The sequence below is a fragment of the Salmo trutta genome, chromosome 30 (genome assembly GCF_901001165.1).
Source record: "Salmo trutta chromosome 30, fSalTru1.1, whole genome shotgun sequence".
Classification (NCBI taxonomy): Eukaryota; Metazoa; Chordata; class Actinopteri; order Salmoniformes; family Salmonidae; genus Salmo; species Salmo trutta.
In genome coordinates, this window is record NC_042986.1 from 20,303,193 (window position 1) to 20,323,825 (window position 20,633).

Sequence of the window (20,633 nt, forward strand, 5' to 3'; positions counted from 1 at the left end):
GACTATCTTCTGTCCTCAGGTACGCGACAGACCCGTAGGCCTTCTCTAAAGTGTCACAGAACACATGGACCTCTCTGGTGACACTCGACTGGTAGACATCTGCAGGTACGTAGCACCTAGGCAGGGTGATGCGTGGCAGGATCTGTAGCTCTCCTTCCCAATTGTTCCAAGCCTGGAGAAGATATTGAATGAGAAGAGGGTCATCCCAGTCCCGATGTTTATGCCAGAGGTGCTGGACCAACACTTTGGCTCAGGTGGTGTACACCCGGAGAACCCAACCTCACTGGTTCGATGAGGATGATCTGCACCAATGAGGACTAGAGTCTTGGCTTTGATGAACAACTGTAGGGGGAGACCAACCAAGTGCTTGTACCTCTTCTGAAGTTTGGTTACTGGATAGGAATGGTCTGCTAGTCCAAGGCGGGTTGCAGTGAAGGCCCTTTGATTTGGAAACTGGTCTTGGATTGCGAGGCAGGAGTTACTACAGAGGGTCTGGATGTCCAGGCGAATGGTTCTGAGGGCTAGTTATTCTGTGTTCCCCTGTAACCCAAGCTTCTGTGCAACATCTGGAAGGAGCATGGTATGCTCGGACCCGTCGTCCAGAATAGCGATCACCTTCAGTAGGATGTGATTACAATCAGCTGGTCTGTCCAAGTAGAGCACCTCTGTGACTGTGCTTCCCAGGCAGCTCTCCTCTTTTGGTGCCTCTTTGGGGGTTCTAGCAGTGACCTTGTGAAGGACTTGTAGATGTGTTTCCTTGCAGAGACCGCAGGACTTGTTGTGGGTGCACTAGGACGCCTGATGGCCCCTTCCACAATGCCATCACTTCTTGTTGGTCTTGATCATCCACTCTGTTACTTGCTCCTTGGTGAGCGTCTGGATGGCTGAGCACTGGTTGAGATAGTGCTCAGGGTTGTTGCAATAAGGACAGTATATTTCTTCTTGCAGCCAAACTATTGAAAGCTGAGGCTGCGGATCCACTCTCCGGGTTCTCTTTAGTTCCGTGAAGGATGGATGTTGCATGTTTCGCCCTTCTGACTTCTGCCCAAGTCTGTCCTTATGCACTTTTCTTGATGACTGGCCATCATATTCTTGACACCAGGACATACTGTAACCACTCTGAGACCTCAAGTAAGGTGTATGTAGTACCTGGCTGATGAAACATGTGACAGCGGAAGTCTGACCTCATCTCGGATGGTAGCTTGCTGAGTAGGCATGCCACATGAGACTCACACATCAGCTCTATGTCGCCATCTGGACCCAGTGTCCGGAGCATGCCCACTGAGGATTAGACCTTTAGTTCAAACTTCTCAAAGGCAGCTGTATCTCCAAGGCGTACATCGGGAGAGTCCATGACACTGGCTATCTTCTTCAGAGTGACATGGTGTGGCTGTCCAAACTTCTCGTTCAGGGCTGCCATGGTGTCTGAGTAAGGCATGGGGGAGTTGAGATATGAATCTACCACTAGGCAGGCTTCTTCTAGCTTTAGGTGATCCACTAGGATCTGATACGTGAAGAGCTTGTTCCCGTCAGCTGGCAGGATCTGACTTGGGTCTCGGCAGTTGAAGTTAGAGTTTGTTGGCCCTGGCCCTCTGTAGGTCTGCACTGCTGCTGCGGCAGTGGAGCCTCTAGAGGGCTGCGGATGGGGTTGAGGTTATGGCCCAGGTATCCATGGAACTTGACCTGTTCAGTGACCTGGTGGGTGCTCTGGTTGCCTTTGGCTGGCATCTCTTCATGGCTCATAGGCTGCTGCATGAGGATGAGCCCTTGGAGGAAAAGACTGCTGGGTTACTGCACCGACGTAACGCTGTGAGGGTGCAGCACTGGCCTGGTGAGGAGGTTGATTATAGTCCACATCAGGGTGGTAGCTTGACTCTCTGGGACACGGTAAAGGTGTAGCCGTTCTTGGAGGGTGGCCTGGAGTCTTGACTACTGATGCTGGTCTGCTCTGCTTAGCAGCAGCGGAAGTAGCCTGATCCCTCATGACTTTGAGCTCACTCATCATCTTATTCCCTCGTCTACCAGCAAGCTCCTCGCGCAGTGGCAAGGGCCGAACCTAATCGGGAGGAAGATGGGCCCGGTGACCTACGAGGTGCTGCACCCGGACAAGGGTAAGGAGAAGCAAACCTACCATGTAAACCTCCTCAAGGCCTGGGAGGAGAGAGAAGAACTGTCCAAGGGGATGTCCTTCCTGGTCCACAGAGTAGAAGAAGAGGACTTGTCGGATGGGGTCCCAGAGGCATGGAAGGGACGAGTAGAGGTCATACACTTTAAAGCAAGATGAGCTGAAGCAGCTGTTTGGCAAGTATCCGGCCCTCTTCAGTTAGAGGCCAAGAAGAACAAAGGTCGTGGAACACGTCATCCGTTTGAAGCCTGACCAGAACCCTGTGCGCCAGCATCCTTACCCTGTGCCTGAGAGGCTGGTGGTAGCCCTCAAGGAAGAGGTCCACACCATGATAGAAATGGATGTTGTCGAGCCATCGTCAAGTGAATGGAGCAGCCACATTGTCAGTGTCCCAAAGAAGGATGGCTATTTGCGCATCTGCGTGGACTTCTGTAAGGGGAATGCCATCTCCCAGTTTGATGCCTACCCCATGCCCCGCATTGACAACTTACTGGAGAGAATAGGTAGAGCTCATTACATCACCACATTTGGATCTCTGCAAAGGGTACTGGCAGGTGCCCCTGGACGAACACTGCCTTCCGGATGCCGATGGGCCTGTTCCAGTTTAAAGTTATGCTGTTTGACTTTCCAGAGGCTGATGGACAAGGTCCTCCAGGACTGTGACGATTGCTGTGCTGGCCACTTGGACAATGTGGTGATCTACAGCCATTCCTGGGAGGAGCACATACAGCATCTTAGCATAGTCCTGGGGAAGATCCATGATGCGGGCCTCACGCTTAACCTCCTGAATGTCAGTGGGCAAACCAGGTATTTGAAAATCAAGGAGGAGTGCCTGGCTATAAAGTGGGCACTAGATAGCCTCCGGTACTACCTTATTGGGATAGAATTTGACCTGCACACCGACCACAGAGCCCTGACCTAGATCCAGACCACGAAGGACCGGAATTCTCGCGTGACCAGGTGGTATCTGGAGCTCTGACCCTTCTGGTTCTGTGTACATCACAAGAGAGGAAAATAAAATGTCAAGGTGGACTATCTATCCCGGCTCTCGAACTTGGTCGCTTCGGGAGTGGAGGAAGGTAATGTGACGGAGAAGTCCGTCACTGGCCGCGAGCAGCATTTGGTAAGCTAACACACCCACACACACTCATCTCCCCGTCCTTGCTCCGTTTTCAGCTACCTTAGCAATGTGGGTCGACACACAAGTTAACTTAGAGATCTTAATTCATACATTACACACATTATTCTTACCTCCCTTCAGTAACAGTTTGGAATAGTGTAAGGAATACGCAGACAAGCTTTCATTTTTAATTTAAGTGCCGTTTATTGTACTTATCAATGTTATGGATGAGCGAGCTGTTTGTTTGTATCTGATCCTCTGTCTTTGTAGCTTCCGGGTATGCTGAAATAAGGACTTGAACTATCGGCAATCGGGCTTTGTTTGTAGTGCCTGTCCCGAATGCCATTCATGTGAATGGGCGTGTTGGAAGACTCCATGTCAGTAGTGATGGGATTCTGTAAATGTGTTATTGTGCTATATTGTATTATGATAAACCGATTGCAATGGGTCAATGAAGATAATTCATGATATGTTTAGCTGAGTGGAAAATCTAGGCTTTGGAATCACGTGGTCGATGCATTATACACTCAAGTTCATGCAGTTGTGTGAGGATGATGGTGCTGCTCAGTAGTGCTGTGTAGTTGCACTCTTGATCATTCATTAGTGAAGTCACAGCCATGTTGTTAGGTTGTATTCCCATGTGCAGCAGAACCTATTGTAGCCATATTATTTATAGCTTATTTATCTACAAGATTACGAGGTAGGCTATGTGAGCCATAGATTGCACTCTTCACCACACCATAGCACAGCATGGTATGATGTACAGTATTACTAAGACATCAAAACTATGAAATAACACATATGGAATCATCTAGTAACCAATAAAGTGTTAAACAAATCAAAATATATTTTAGATTCTTCAAAGTAGTCACCATTCGCCTTGATGACAGCTTTGCACACGCTTGGCATTCTCTCAACCAGCTTCACCTGGAATGCTTTTTCCAACACTCTTGAAGAGTTCCCACATATGCTGAGCACTTGTTGGCTGCTTTTCCTTCACTCTGCGGTCCAACTCATCCCAAACCATCTCAATTGGGTTGAGGTCAGGTGATTGTGGAGGCCATGTAATCTGATGTAGCACTCCATCACTTTCCTTCTTTGTCAAATAGCCCTTACACAGCCTACAGGTGTGTTGGGTCATTGTTCTATTGAAACACAAATTCTACTCTCACTAAGCGCAAAACAGATGGGATGGCGTATCGCTGCAGAATGCTGTGGTAGCCATGCTAGTTAAGTGTTTCTTGAATTCTAAATAAATCACTGACAATGTCACCAGCAAAGCACCATCACACCACCTCCTCCGTGCTTCACAGTGGGAACCACACATGTGGAGATCATCCGTTCACTTACTCTGCGTCTCACAAAGACACAGGGGTTGGAAACAAAAATCTCAAATTTGTACACATCAGACCAAAGGACAGATTTCCACTGGTCTAATGTCCGCTGCTCATGTTTCTTGGCCCAAGCAAGTTTCTTCTTATTGGTGTCCTTTAGTAGTGGCTTCTTTGCAGCCATTCAACCATGAAGGCCTGATTCACGCAGTCCCCTCTGAACAGTTGATGTTGAGATGTGTCTGTTACTTGAACTCTGAAGCATTTATTTGGACTGCAATTTCTGAGGCTTGTAACTCTAATGAACTTATTCTCTGCAGCAGAGGTAACTCTGGGTCTTCCTTTCCTGTGGCGGTCCTCATGAGAGCCAGTTTCATTATAATGTTTGAGGGTTTTTTGCGACTGCACTTGAAAAACTTTCAAAGTTCTTGAAATGTTCCGTATGACTGACCTTCATGTCTTAAAGTAATGATGGACTGTCGTTTCTCTGCTTATTTGAGCTGTTCTTGCCATAATATGGACTTGGTCTTTTACCAAATAGGGCTATCTTCTGTATACAACCCCAAATTAACTTTTAACAAGGCACCTGTTAATTGAAATGCATTCCAGGTGATTAGCTCATGAAGCTGGTTGAGAGAATGCCAAGAGTGTGCAAAGGGTGGCTACTTTGAAAAATCTAAAACATATTTTGATTTGTTTAACACTTGTTTGTTTACTACATGATTCCATATGTGTTATTTCATAGTTTTGATGTCTTCACTATTATTCTACAATGTAGAAAATAGTAAAATAAAGAAATCCCTTCAATGAGGAGGTGTGTTCAGTCTTTCGAGTGGTACTGTGTATAGATAATCGGTTTTATTTGTTTTTATATACAGATGGTTCAAAGGATCCATGCAGTGGTAAGGTGGGGGTAGGGAAATATATACACAAACAAAAAGGTGTAATGGGTTCAGACTCAAAAAAATGTCACATAAAGCTTACTTCATTATTCGATGTTAAAGATCATGTTAAATATTGGACCAGCTATATAGACGATTGCTTTATGATCTGAACGGGTTCCTAAATTAAATACATTTCTTAATTACATTAACTCTAGAGTACAATCAATTTCCTTAACTATGGAAAATAACCATACATTTCTTAGATTTGTTACAAAGAAGGGACAATATCTAAGTTCTAGAGTTTACAGAAAACCTACAGATAAAAATACTATATTGACAGCTGATAGTTATCACCCTCTCCCCTAAAAATAGGTTTACTAGTAAACCAACTTCATAGACTGCGTCGCATCTGTGACACAGAGGAAGAATATGATAGACAATCAAATTCTCTCCTTGAGCGTTTTGGCTTGAGAGGATACTCGATACCTGGCTTGATAAAGCTCAAAAACAACTTAAGCTTGAACAGAAGCCAGTTACTTAATAAATCCCAACAAAAACATACACTTTTTTCTATAAACTGTATACTTACTTTCAATGATCGCCATCATGGCATTGTCTATTATCAATAAACATTGGCACATATCATCAGACTCCTCTTTAAATTCTGCCTTCCAGAATCCACCTTTACTCACCTATAAAGTATCAAGAAATCTATCAAATATATTGGTTAAATCCGATGTGGTCAGAGAGAGAAAAGAGGCATTCAGAAAAGGATGCTTCCCCTGTAGATCTTGTACCTCTTGTAGCACCATAAGGAAATGTTCTAACTTGGTATGCACTCAAGACTTCTAGGACCTATGAGATAAGTAATGTGTAAATTGCACTACGAAATTAGTTATTTATATGTTAGTGTTCTTATAATAAGATTTATATTGGAAAAACATCCCGTGCCTTGAAAGTACGCCTTGGAGAGCATAAATCCACCACGCAAGTTGCGAGACACTTAATAGAACAAAATCTTTCTATTAATGAATTGCGTTGCATCAGAATTGAAAAAGTTCATCCACCACGTAGGGTTGACTATGACAACAAATGAATCCAAAGAGAAGTGGATATATAAATGTAATTCTGTATCTCCATACGGTTTAAAATGAATGATTATATTTCACGTTCCAACAATCCAAATTTAGACTGTTATACAAGAACACAGTCCATATCAGATTTTGCATATCGTTTATGAGTTGGCCCCACATATTTGTGAACGGTTGTGCCTAACGTCCTTTGTGGAAGGCTACCTCATGAATTGATATTATATATTTGGGTGAGCGAACAACTGGGGCGGTTGATTTGTGAGTTGCCCTTGGTGCCGGCTCCCATACCCTATAATTATTTATTTCTTTGTTACTAATTTGTCTACAGGTAGACCAGAAAAGCCACATCCCTGATTGGCAGATGAGTGGCAACAGGGATTAAAAGCACCTGCTGCTCATCTGTTCTCTACAAATGCTGTTTTGAATTCAAATCAAATTGTACCTACACTGAAGAAGGCTGTAAAGCCGAAACGTCTGTGTATGCTATCCCCAATGCAGTGAAAATAATTAAGAACACTGAATAATGAAGTAAGCTTTGTGACATATTTTTGAGTGCGAACCCAGTACTCCTTTTTGTTTGTCTGAATTTGCAGGTTTTACGTACCAACCAGGTTCTTGGAGAGCGCGATGGTTCTCTTTTGATTAGGCAGGGGTGTATATCCCAGATTTCAATGTTAGATTATATGTCAGTGTATGCGGCTGAGTTGATGGCCATGGCTATAGGTCTGAGATGGGTGGAGGAGGTGAAACCACTCAGTGGTGATCTTCTCTGATTCGGCTGCAGTGTTGAGTAGTGTGAAGACGGGCAGGTCGGATAGGGGAGACTTGTTTGTGGAGATGATGGTGTTGTTAATGGGATTGGAGAGGATGGTAGTGGTGGGAAGTCTATGCTGGGCTCCCGCCCATATGGGTGTGGAGGTAAAGGAGAAGGCCCATGTGGTGGCTAAGAGTGCTGTGAGGAGAGAGAGGGTAGATATTCAGGTCCCGCTGGGCCGCATGGAAGTCAAGTCCTTGATCTAGGCAGAAGCGCTCGATCTTTGACAAACGGACTGGGACGTTAGTTGTAAGGGGAGGCAATTTTATCAGGTGCACAGGTCAGTAAAGGAAGAGATAAGGAGTATGCGATGTAAGAGAGAGGAAGTTGGGTGGAGTAGACTATGGGTTTGGCACACAGGTTTGAATGGCACATTGTGAATGATAAGGAGACATGAAACATGTCTGTGTGATGAGTGTTTGGTGGAGGAAACAGTGGAGTATGTGTTGATATTTTGTGAACTGTATGATGTAGAAAGGGTTATAGAGGGTGGTGTAGTGGGGGGATGGAAGTGGTGTCTTAGGCTCTTTCACTTAGAGGAACAGGACTAAAGATTATTTAACGTTGGTAGGCCATGACTGGCCTCACACTTCAGTACAGTAGGTGGCGGTGTATGCACCTTAAAAGTTGGATGCGATCTGCCAATCCAATCCCAAAGAAGAAGAACCACTACCAGTAGATGGCGATAGGATTGTTGTTAAATGACAGGGTAGTTTTCGTCACAGGCTGGGAGAACAGACAGCTGTTGTAAAGATGGCGTTGGAGAGGTTGCACGGGGAGAAATGTTTGGAGAACGGGAGTGATTGGAGAAGGTGGCGGAAAGGGAAATAAGGAAGAAAGTGGAGCATATTATGAGTAAACATGGCGTGTGGGATTACACAGGCCTTCTGAAACATCTGGTGAAGGAGAAGATGATGGACAAGGAAAAAAGGAGGACAGTGGAAATGGTTATGAGGGAATTTGGAATGAGGGATTTCACAGAACTCTTGGAAGAACTTGAGGAAATTGAGTGACGAGAGTGAGGATAAATTAGATGTGGTGGCAGATGCAGTGATAACTGTTGAGAAGAAGTTGAGTGTAGAGGGAAGCAATATGGCGAGGAAGGTTGGTGTCAAGTGCAAAAAGAGGGATACATGTTCCAGTAGCTCAGCTATGGAACCTGACAAGAGTGTGGATGAAGTTCCTGCAGTGAGGACCGCTGAGTTCGGGCCTCGGTCCGAGGATGTAAAGGATGATTCTGGCCCAGTGGGAGTAAGATTTGTGGAGAGAATGGACCCTTGCATTTTGGTTGATCCATAAGTGGTGGTAGGTTGGGTGGAGAAGAGGTTGGAGAATTTTGAGTTGGTGAGAGTAACTAGGAGTGGACTAGTGATGATTTGTTTTTTCAGTCCAGAGGGAGCGATTTTGGACAATAAATGTGACTTGCTTTGCTCTCCAGAGCAGGGCACCATTGAAAGGAGTGATAACTGGGGTGGCATTAAATGTTAAGGAAGATCAGTTGAAAGTGAAGATTTCCGGTGTCTGTGACGCTCGCCGTTTGATCCGGTGGAGAGCGTGGGTAAACGGAGAAGACGTTGTCTGTCCTGTTGAGTTTTGATGTAAGGTCTTAACAGCAGGTAGCCTAGTGGTTCGAGCATTGGGCCAGTAACCGAAAGGTTGCTAGATCGAATCCCCGAGCTGACAAGGTAAAAATCTGTCGTTCTGCCCCTGAACAAGGCAGTTAACCCACCGTTCCTAGGCCGTCATTGTAAATAAGAATTTGTTCTTAACTGACTTGCCTAGTTAAATAAAGCTTTAAAAAAATTAAAATGTTTTACCTTATCTGGCAAATGTAAGTTATCCCGTGAGAGCGTTTGTTCCTAAAATACTTTGGTGTTTTAGGTGTCAGGTTTATGGGCATGTTGCAGCACTATGTAGGAGGGAGAATCCTTGATGTGAGAAGTGTGCAGGAGGGCATGAAACAAAGAAATGTGTAGTGTCGGTGGAGAAAGTTGTGGGGGTGCCCATGGGTCTTGAGATGGGAGGTGTCCGGTGAGAGAAAGGCAGGTTGAGGTTGCTAGGGTCAGAGTAGTACAGAAAGTGTTGTAGATTTATGGGAAGAATATGTGCTTCAGTAAGGTAGGTTTATTGGCATTCATAGCTATGGTTGCAATTGCATTGCAGAAGTGGATCAAAAGTCACAGAAAATAGAGGTTGTGGTGGCCGTGGCAGAGAAATGCTTGGGATTGCGAGGTTTTACTTCAGAACAGTTGCAGGGGGTGTTGAGTGGTCTGGAGTAGGATTAGATGGGGTAAATAGTGGAATGAGTTTTTGTATTTTGTTTTTAGAGAGGGCTAATAGTTGGCAGGGTAACTTTTCCTTTTCCCCAATTGTATAGTACCGTATCACAAATAATTTAATATAGGAAGTTCCCTGTGGCTCAGTTGGTAGAGCATGGTGTTTGCAACGCCAGCATGGTGTGTGCAACGCCAGGGTTGTGGGTTTGATTCCCACGGGGGGCCAGTACAAAAAAAAAAATTGCATGAAATGAAATGTATTCATTCACTACTGTAAGTCGCTCTGGATAAGAGCGTCTGCTCAGGGGCGAAACCTGATATCAACTTTGGGGGGGACAATTACATGAAATTTTCTCAAGAGCAATTCCTGAGGGGGACACCAAAAGTAGTGCTGTAACACATAGCCTACATTGTAATATGGTAAATGTATATTGAGGAACCAAAGAAATAAGGTGTTTGCCGTACTCCTAACTACCGGTACCCACAACTACATTTACATGTTTACATTTTAGTCATTTAGCAGACGCTCTTATCCAGAGCGACTTACAGTAGTGAATGCATTCATTTCATACATTTTTTTTTCTGTGCTGGCCCCCCGTGGGAACCGAACCCACAACCCTGGCGTTGCAAACACCATGCTCTACCAACTGAGCTACAGGGAAGGCTAACTACTCACAACAGCAATACCATTGCCTTTAACAAATCTTAGTTCAGTCACCAGTTTAAGTTGAGAGTGGGGGTATCCATGGCATTTTCCAATTATGTTCCTATTTTACAAGTAAAAAAAATGGAGAACCTTTCATAATGTTGCCAAACAAAGACTCAACAAACTTACCTGAGACTCCCTGTCTCTGCCAGTCTGTCCCTGCATATCTGTCCCCAACTCTGCTGTCTCTGTGCCATCTGTTGCCTGCTCTGCCTAATGACATCATTGTGAAACATTTCCATTAGAATTTCATTTATTTCTTATGAACATTTTATCAACTAGTCTTTGAGATATTAGGCTACTAGGGTTCTTACTTTGCGTTTTGGTCTACTGAAAAATACTCTGATGTCCGTCTTTTATTTTTCTGCCATTTTTCTACCTGGCTGGCTGGCTACACACACACACACAGTGTGTAGGTTATTTACAGTAGGAGATGGGCTTCTATCATCTTATCTTTTATCATTCTATTTAGGCTTCGATCTAAAAGGTAGCTAGCAAATGTGAAACGGATTAAAATGACAAGAGTTGACAGCTGTATGAGTTCACCATTTACACAACATATGCTGCAACCTTTTGTAATTTTAATAGTTTGTTTCATATTGGCTGGCTTCCAACAATAGCTGAATTTGCAAAGCTAGCGAGCACCAATTCAGTTTCAGTGGTGTTTGCTATAATCTTTGCTACCCGGGTTAAATAAAATAAATAAAAGTTCCATTGCGACAATTTAGCTTTTGCAACGAGACCATTAAATATATTGTAATGAACAGGCAGGGAGCAGGTCTCGAACCCTCGACCTTCAAGCCCGAAGTCCGGCGCGCTATCGACTGTGCCGCAAAAGCATGCTCGGGCGGCAGAGTCGATTTCCGCGCTTATAAACCCAGGGTCGTTACAATATTTAAGACAATGGTAGAAGAGAGTGTAGTTCTGTTCAGTTTGGACTTCAGTTTATCGCTAACCTTATCACAGGGACTTTGAAGCACTAACTTACATCATCTGCATGCTGATCTCGGAATAAATTGACGATAGCAAAGATTCCATCTTTGACGAGGCCACATAAATGGAATAGGTACTAGCTACCTTAATAGTTAATATTTGCGCGCTAGCTCTGCATATTCAGCTAGTGTGTGTGCGCGATTGACTGGATTAACCTCACGTCAGTTACGTTCATTGAGTGCCTTTCAGACAGTGGCTACGACCCCTCTGTTACCTTGCCAGTGGATCAAACCATTGTGAGGAAAAGGGTGGGGGGGTCGCAATCTTTTGAAACTTAAAAACGCGCTATTAAGTGTCTATAATCAGCACAATTGCTTTCATTGCGTATTATTAATATTATTTAAATTACATAGTTATGTTTCAGTGATATATTGGGGGGGACAAATCATATTTTTCCCAGGATGGGGGGGTCGTGTCCCCCCCGTGATTGCCGCCCCTGCGTCTGCTAAATGACTAAAATGTAAAATGTAGGAAGGCCGTGAATGGCCTCACACTCCAGAACAGTAGGTGGCGGTGTATGCAACTTAAATATGATGCGATCAGCCAACACTATCCCGAAGAAGAAGTCACAGGCCGCTGCGGGGATACAGCTGGATACTATTGAACGTCAGACAGTTTTCTACCAGGAAGCCGAAGATCGTATTTGTAGCCAGGCAAGTCATAGACCGTATAAGTGAAGAAGAGGCAGTTCGAGGGAACAGTAATGGAGAAGCTTTGATCCAACGTTTTCCACGCCCCTTCGATACGAAGTGATTTTCATAGCAGGTTAAGAGAGCATTTTCGGCCCCAATTCTTCGTGGCAAATCATAACGGCGTGTTACCTCAAACGGTGAGCTACCTTGAAGGCGTTGATGTAAAGTAGCTAGCTAGGCTAGTTTGCTTGATAGTCATCAGACACGCTAACTAGCGCTTAAAAGTTAGCTTGGACAGCTAGTCCGGCTTTCTCCGTTGAAGCTGGTTAGTTAGCTACATTTTTAGCCTGACAGATATGTTATCAGATAGCTCACTAGATAGTTAGCCTGAACTAGTTAGGTAGCATGCTTAACTAGCTAGCATGCATAGCTAGCTAGGTACATGTTGTGTTGCTGTTAATTGAACTAACGTTTAGGTAAATACAGTAGGTTGTAAACCGACGCCGAAAAGTAGTTGCTCGATCTACGTCGATGACGGAGAGTATTGTTTAGTAATCGACAATGAAATAAGCTTATGGTTACTGTTGAATTTATTGGCACTTTAAATTCTTGCACATTTTCTCAGAAAAGGTAACTATGTTCCAACTCTGTCTGCTCAGGCAAAAACGTGTAAACTTGGAACCAATCAGTACTCCCATACGTACCTCTCATGATGAAGGCAGCCAATGGCCTGCTTCTACCTAGCTAAAATGGAAATACAGCCTCACATGAAATAGTGATCCGTATGTCTGCAGTCTGTGTGTTAAGTCAGAGGGACTAACTAACTTTAGCTCCCAAAGACTGAAGGAAGTAAGATAAATATTATTTTGAGTGCACTTGAAATATGCAGCATGCTATACGAATGGTCTTGATGTGCCTGCTTCGGAAGCTAGTGTTTCATGAGCTATTTCTCAGTGAATTCAATTTTGAATCATGTTTTGGCATGATTGTTTAATTTCAAGTAACTAGTTGCAGGCGCAAATCAAATGTATTTGTCACATACACATGGTTAGCAGATGTTAATGCGAGTGTAACGAAATGCTTGTGCTTCTAGTTTCGACCATGCAGTAATATCTAACAAGTAATCTAACCTAACAATTCCACAACAACTACCTTATACACACAAGTGTAAAGGAATGAATACGAATATGTACAAACATATATGAATGAGTGATAGCCGAACGGCATAGGCAAGATGGTATAGAGTACAGTATATACATATGAGATAAGTAATGAAGGGTATGTAAACATTATATAAAGTGGCATTGTTTAAAGTGGCTAGTGATACATTTAATTACATCAAGATGGCAAGATGCAGTAGATGGTATAGCGTACTGTATATGCATATGAGGTGAGTAATGTAGGGTATGTAAACATTATTTAAAGTGGCTAGTGATAAGTTGATACATTTTTCCATTTATTAAAGTGGCTAGAGTTGAGTCAGTATGTTGGCAGCAGCCACTCAATGTTAGTGATGGCTGTTTAACAGTCTGATGGCCTTGAGATAGAAGCTGTTTTTCAGTCTCTCGGTTCCAGCTTTGATGCACCTGTACTGACCTCGCCTTCTGGATGTTAGCGGGGTGAACAGGCAGTGGCTCGGGTGGTTGTTGTCCTTGATCTTTTTGGCCTTCCTGTGACATCGGGTGGTGTAGGTGTCCTGGAGGGCAGGTAGTTTGCACCCGGTAATGCGTTGTGCAGATCTCACTACCCTCTGGAGAGCCTTCCGGTTATGGGCGGAGCAGCTGCCGTACCAGGCAGTGATACAGCCCGACAGGATGCTCTCGATTGTGCATCTGTAAAAGTTTGTGAATGTGTTTGGTGACAAGCCGAAATTCTTCAGTCTCCTGAGGTTGAAATCATTCATTCAAACAGCACTCTCGTGAGTTTTGCCAGCAGCTCTTCGCAATGCTTGCTGTTTATGACTTCAAGCCTATCAACTCCCAAGATTAGGCTGGTGTAACCGATATGAAATGGCTAGCTAGTTAGCGGGTGCACGCTAAGGGCGTTTCAAACGTCACTCGCTCTGAGACTTGGAGTAGTTGTTTCTCTTGCTCTACATGGGTAACGCTGCTTCGAGGGTGGCTGTTGTCGATGTGTTCCTGGTTTGAGCCCAGGTAGGAGCGAGGAGAGGGACGGAAGCTATACTGTTACACTGGCAATACTAAAGTGCCTATAAGAACATCCAATAGTCAAAGGTATATGAAATGCAAATCGTATAGAGAGAAATAGTCCTATAATTCCTATAATAACTACAACCTAAAACTTCTTACCTGGGAATATTGAAGACATGTTAAGAGGATTCACCAGCTTTCATATGTTCTCATGTTCTGAGCAAGGAACTTAAACGTTAGCTTTCTTACATGGCACATATTGCACTTTTACTTTCTTCTCCAACACTTTGTTTTTGCATTATTTAAACCAAATTGAACATTTTTCATTATTTATTTGAGGCTAAATTGATTTTATTGATGTATTATATTAAGTTAAAATTAGTGTTCATTCAGTATTGTTGTAATTGTCATTATCACAAATAAATAAATACAAATCGGCCGATTAATCGGTAGCGGGTTTTTTGGGCCCCCAATAATCGGTATCGGCGTTGAAAAATCATAATCGGTTGACCTCTAATTGAATATGTCCATAAACACACCAGCCAGCTGGTCTGCGCATGCTCTGAGGATGCGGCCCGGGATGCCGCCTGGACCTGCAGCCTTGCGAGGGTTAACACGTTTAAATGTTTTACTCACGTTGGCTACAGTGAAGGAGAGCCCGCAGGTTTTGCTAGCGGGCCGTGTCAGTGGCACTGTATTGTCCTCAAAGCGAGCAAAGAATTTGTGTAGTCTATCTGGGAGCAAGGCATCTTGGTCCGTGACGGGGCTGGTTTTTCTTTTGTAGTCCGTGATTGACTGTAGACCCTGCCACATACGTCTCGTGTCTGAGCCGTTAAACATTCAATCATATAATTTTCATATAAATCCAAACAAAATAATGTAGATAGAAAGATGGCATGTATGCTAGAATGGAGGTTTAAAAACGACAGCTGCATATGTATATTAGCCAATACATATGGCATAACATAAGCGTACCTTGCAATGCAAACATCTCTGAAAACAGTTGTACAATGCTCTCTGCAATTAAATGACCAGAGTTTGGTTTCTAAACCAGATAATTTCTCAAATAGAAACTGCCCAATACTAGGGCTGGGAATTGCCAGGTACCTCACGATATAAACTCAGCAAAAAAATAACTGTCCTCTCACTGTCAACTGCGTGTATTTTCAGCAAACCTAACATGTCTAAATATTTGTATGAACATGAATCAACAAATGAGACATAAACTGAACAAGTTCCACAGACATGTGACTAACAGAAATTGAATAATGTGTCCCTGAACAAAGGGGAGGGGGGGGGTCAAAATCAAAAGTAAGTCAGAATCTGGTGTGGCCACCAGCTGCATTAATTACTGCAGTGCATCTCCTCCTCATAGCCAAATACATGTAACCTCTCTAGGGGGTGTGGGACGGTAGCGTCCCACCTGGCCAACATCCAGTGAAATTGCAGAGCGCCAAATTCAAAAACAGAAATACTCATTATAAAAATTCATAAAACATACAAGTGTTATACATCGGTTTAAAGATGAACTCCTTGTTAATCCAACCACGGTGTCAGATTTCGAAAAGGCTTTACGGGGGAAGCATACCATGCGATTATCTGAGAACAGGACCCAGCAGACAAATCATTAAAAACAGTTACCAGCCAAGTAGAGAATTTACACAAGTCAGAAATGGCAATAAAATGAATCACTTACCTTTGATCTTCATATGGTTGCACTCACAAGACTCCCATTTACTCCAATGTCCGTTTTGTTTGATAAAGTCCCTCTTTATATCCAAAATCTCTGTTTTGTTCAGTAATCCACAGGCTCAAAGGCAGTCACAACAGGCAGACGAAAAATCCGAAAAGTATCAGAATACAAGCCTGAAACAATTTCTAAAGACTCTTGACATCTAGTGGAAGCCATAGGAAGTGCAATTTGAGTCCTAAGTTGATGTAATCTGTATAGGCAGCCAATGGAAAACTACAAACATAAAACAATCCCACTTCCTGGATGGATCTTTCTCAGGTTTTCGCCTGCCATATCAGTTCTTTTATACTCACAGACCTTATTTTAACAGTTCTGGAAACTTTAGTGTTTTCTATCCAAATCTACCAATTATATTCATATCCTAGCTTCTGGGCCTGAGTAACAGGCAGTTTACTTTGGGCACGCTTTTCATCCGGAGGTGAAAATAGTGCCCCCTACCCTAGTGAGGTTAAACTCAGTTTTTCACAATTCCTGACATTTAATCCTAGTAAAAATTCCCTGTCTTAGGTCAGTTAGGATCACCACTTTATTTTAAGAATGTGAAATGTCAGAATAATAGTAGAGTGATTTATTTCAGCTTTTATTTCTTTCCTTACATTCCCAGTGGGTCAGAATTTTACATACACTCAATTAGTATTTAGTAGCATTGCCTTTACATTGTTTAACTTGGGTCAAACATTTTGGGTAGCCTTCCACAAGCTTCCCACAATAAGTTAGGTGAATTTTGGCTCATTCCTCCTGACAGAGCTGGTATAACTGAGTCAGGTTTGAAGGCCTCCTTGCTCGCACACGCTTTTTCAGTTCTGCCCACACATTTTCTGTAGGATGAGGTCAGAGCTTTGTGATGGCCACTCCAATACCTTGACTTTGTTGTCCTTAAGCCTTTTGCCACAACTTTGGAAGTATGCTTGGGGCCATTGTCCATTTGAAAGACCCATTTGCGACCAAGCTTTAACTTCCTGACTGATGTCTTGAGATGTTGCTTCAATATATCCACATAATTTCCCCCTGTCATGATGCCATCTATTTTGTGAAGTGCACCAGTCCCTCCTGCAGCAAAGCACCCCCACAACATGATGCTGCCACCCCGTGTTTCACGGTTGGGATGGTGCTCTTCGGCTTGCAAGCCTCACCATTTTTCCTCTAAACATAACAATGATCATTATGGCCAAACAGTTCTATTTTTGTTTCATCAGACCAGAGAACATTTCTCCAGAAGTACGATCTTTGTCCCCATGTGCAGCTGCAAACCGTAGTCTGTATTTTTTATGGCGGTTTTGGAGCAGTAGCTTCTTCCTTGCTGAGTGGCCTTTCAGGTTGTCGATATAGGACTCGTTTTACTGTGGATATAGATACTTTTGTACCTGTTTCCTCCAGCATCTTCACAAGGTCCTTTACAGTTGTTCTGGGATTGATTTGCACTTTTCGCACCAGGAGACAGAACACGTCTTCTTCCTGAGTGGTATGACGGCTGCGTGGTCCCATGGTGTTTATACTTGCGTACTATTGTTTGTACAGATGAACGTGGTACCTTCAGGCATTTGGAAATTGCTCCCAAGGATGAACCAGACTTGTGGAGGTCTACAATTATTTTTCTGACATCTTGGCTTATTTCTTTTGATTTTTCCATGATGTCAAGCAAAGAGGCACTGAGTTTGAAGGTAGGCCTTGAAATACATCCACAGGTACACCTCCAATTGACTCAAATGATGTCAATTAGCCTATCAGAAGCTTCTAAAGCCATGACATCACTTTCTGGATTTTTCCAAGCTGTTTAAAGGCTCAGTCAATTTAGTGTATGAACTAATGACCCACTGGAATTGTGAAATAATCTCTGTAAACAATTGTTGGGAAAATTACGTGTCATGCACAAAGTAGATGTCCTAACCGACTTGCCAAAACTATCGTTTGTTAGCAAGAAATTTGTGGAGTGGTTGAAAAACGAGTTTTAATGACTCCAACCTAAGTGTATGTAAACTTCCGACTTCAACTGTAGGTCCCGATACAATATGTATTGCGATTCTATATGTATTGTAATTGATACTGTGATTTTGTCATTTGATGTTCCAAACATATTTCCCACCCTATGTCTGCTGCAGAGAGACTAGAGCCATGAGAAAATGAGTTTTGATCAGTCATGGAAAATGTCTTGAAAAGAAATCGTTTCCCTATTTAAAAAGATGGATAACAAGCTATGTAGGAAAAATAAGGGTTTTGATGCAGGATACAGCCAACTAGCGCAAAAATAATTTACGATACCGTACTGTTGAGATTAGTGTTTTTTGAGGTCGGTTCTAATAAAAAAGAATCCCTTTTTTTAGACATGAAATGCATTGTTGGTTTAACGCTATAACACAAAATACAACAATAACAGTCCCATGGTGGTAGTGACGGCCAATTTCTGCACATTACTTATTAACCATTTATTTATTCACATTACTTTAATAAAATCTTTCAGTTGTGTATATTACATTTGTTTTATTTGATGACTATTTCATTCCAAGTCATCTCTATAGAGTTTCTGTCTGACAAAATCACTATTTTGTAGTTCTCCAAAGTAAATATGGCATGCTTTCATGGCTGCTGAATACCAACTATCAATCACTTACATGTAATTTCTGCTAGTGATAATTTGCGACGCAACAGCTGTTCTCTATATCCCCTCACAGTTGTGCATTCTTCTCACTTTTTCGTAGCAGTTGTAAAAGAAACATAGACCAGACAAGTAGATGCGCAATGGATTATAGTCAATTACCACATTTTATGTGCTATGTAGAATATTGGCCTGTTGAAAACTACAACTCCCTCCTACATCGCACTGTTCAGGCTGGATCTGATTTATCTCCAGAGAAACTGTGCTATCTGCGCATTGAACTCGTAGAAAAACCTGAACAAAACGGAATTCAAATAACTGAACTGTCAATTTATTATATATTTTTTTACTAATCACCAAAACTTAGATTGGTTAATTGCTCAGCACTAATCATAAAAAATGATATCCCGATATGCAACATATTTTTATCACTGCCCAGTACCATAGTTGGCATGCATTGGAATATAAGTTATGGAGAATGATAAAGACCTTATAGGATTATAGAAAAAGCAGTTGGGAAATTAATGTTTCTTTTGGTTTTAGATTAACGTTCATTATGCGGTGCACAATTAACCCAGCGTCGTCCGGGTTAGGTCAGGGTTTGGCCGGACTTAACCCAGCGTCGTCCGGGTTAGGTCAGGGGTTGGCCGGACTTAACCCAGCGTCGTCCGGGTTAGGTCAGGGTTTGGCCGGCCGAGATGTCCTATCGCGCTCTGGCTACTCCTGTGGCGGACCTGGCGCATGCACGCTGACATGATCGCCAGTTGTACGGCCTTTCTTCCGACACATTGGTGTGGCTGGATTCCGGGTTCGGCGAGCAGTGTGTCAAGAAGCAGTGTGGCTTGGCAGGGCCGTGTGGCTCTCCGTACAGGAGTTACAGCGACAGGACAAGAATTTGGATATTGGGGAGAAAATTGGGTAAAAAGTAAGAAGAAAAAAAACACTTTCATACTCATCTTCTAAGAGTTGATGGTGCCAATCCAATCATTGTTCTGCTAAATATGACTGAGCTTGAGACATGTTTTTCATAATGTACGTTTTATGCATATACATTCGAACAAAGAACACAATCACAAATAGTGTTTCACCATTTATTGAATATACTAGACAAATAGCAAAGGTGTCTCAGGCAGCATTTGAAATATCTAAATATACCAATCAATGTATATCAAGTGCAGTGGAGGGCACAATCTTAGTGTTGCAGTCCAGAAATGAGATCATTACCATTTATGTCAAAAGCCTGGGTCTCTGATGGAGGCTGTAGAACTGTCATCAATGAGTGCTTCAGTATTTCCCCCTTCTCTCTAGGAGAATTTGTGTGCCCAGGCACCATAGGCATATCGAAATGATCCCACCCTGGTCACGGATGTAGAGAGGGACAAGTGCCTTAGCAGAATGCAATCTAAAGCTTGTGTGGTCCAAAGATGACAACTCTACCATCTATGGCAAAAGCCTGGAGGGACAATATAATTCTCACCACTGCATGTAACAATAGTAGAATCTGTTTGTCACTTGTCAGACTGATTCTACATTGAATTTGAGATGCTCATAAACAAGCTTGCGTATCTGCAGTTGGTGGTGTTCAACTTTAAAATGCACTATACTGTGTAAGACAAAACCCACAAAGAAAGACAACAGGAAAATACATATGTGGTCCCAATGTCTAAATAGGGAGGGCAGAGCTAGTTCAAACTGCAGTAGGATAGTTCTCACAGGTGAATGAATCAGCCCATGCTTGGTGAATAGCACTTGGTTGATCTCTGGGAGCAGGACACAGGAGAGAAATAAATATACACTTGTGTAAAAACCAGCTCCTCCATTGACAGTGATCAATCATCTCAAAAACGAAAGCGGGGTTTAATAACCTTGCCGTAGAGATGCACTAGTACTAGCCAAGTTACTTGTCATACCAGCAGTGGTTAGACTATTTTGGAAAAGCGAGCTAGCTAATTTAGCTGTAAGAGATAGCTAGCAAGGTAGCTATATCTCGCTATTAGTACTGCAGTAGCTAGCTAGCAAGTAAACAATGTGTTGACTGGATTGCAATCATACTTCACTTTATATGTAACTAGCTATCTAGCTAACGTAATGCTGAAAGAATGATCAACGCAATATGATATGTAGCTAGTAATACTTCATGGGTAATGTAATCTGCACAGTCGGTG

General features: G+C 42.9%; 1 protein-coding gene across 2 annotated transcripts in view; it reads left to right on the forward strand.

Annotated features, from left to right (window-relative positions):
* The first annotated feature begins 11,914 nt into the window (after positions 1–11,914).
* nadka (NAD kinase a) overlaps positions 11,915–20,633 on the forward strand; it is a 40,695-nt gene continuing 31,976 nt past the window's right edge. The window contains exon 1 of one of the 2 annotated variants that reach the window (XM_029723215.1): positions 11,915–12,169. The gene's annotated coding sequence lies outside the window, so the exon portion shown is untranslated. The remainder of the gene's footprint in view (positions 12,170–20,633) is intronic. The other variant, XM_029723214.1, reaches the window with a different exon arrangement.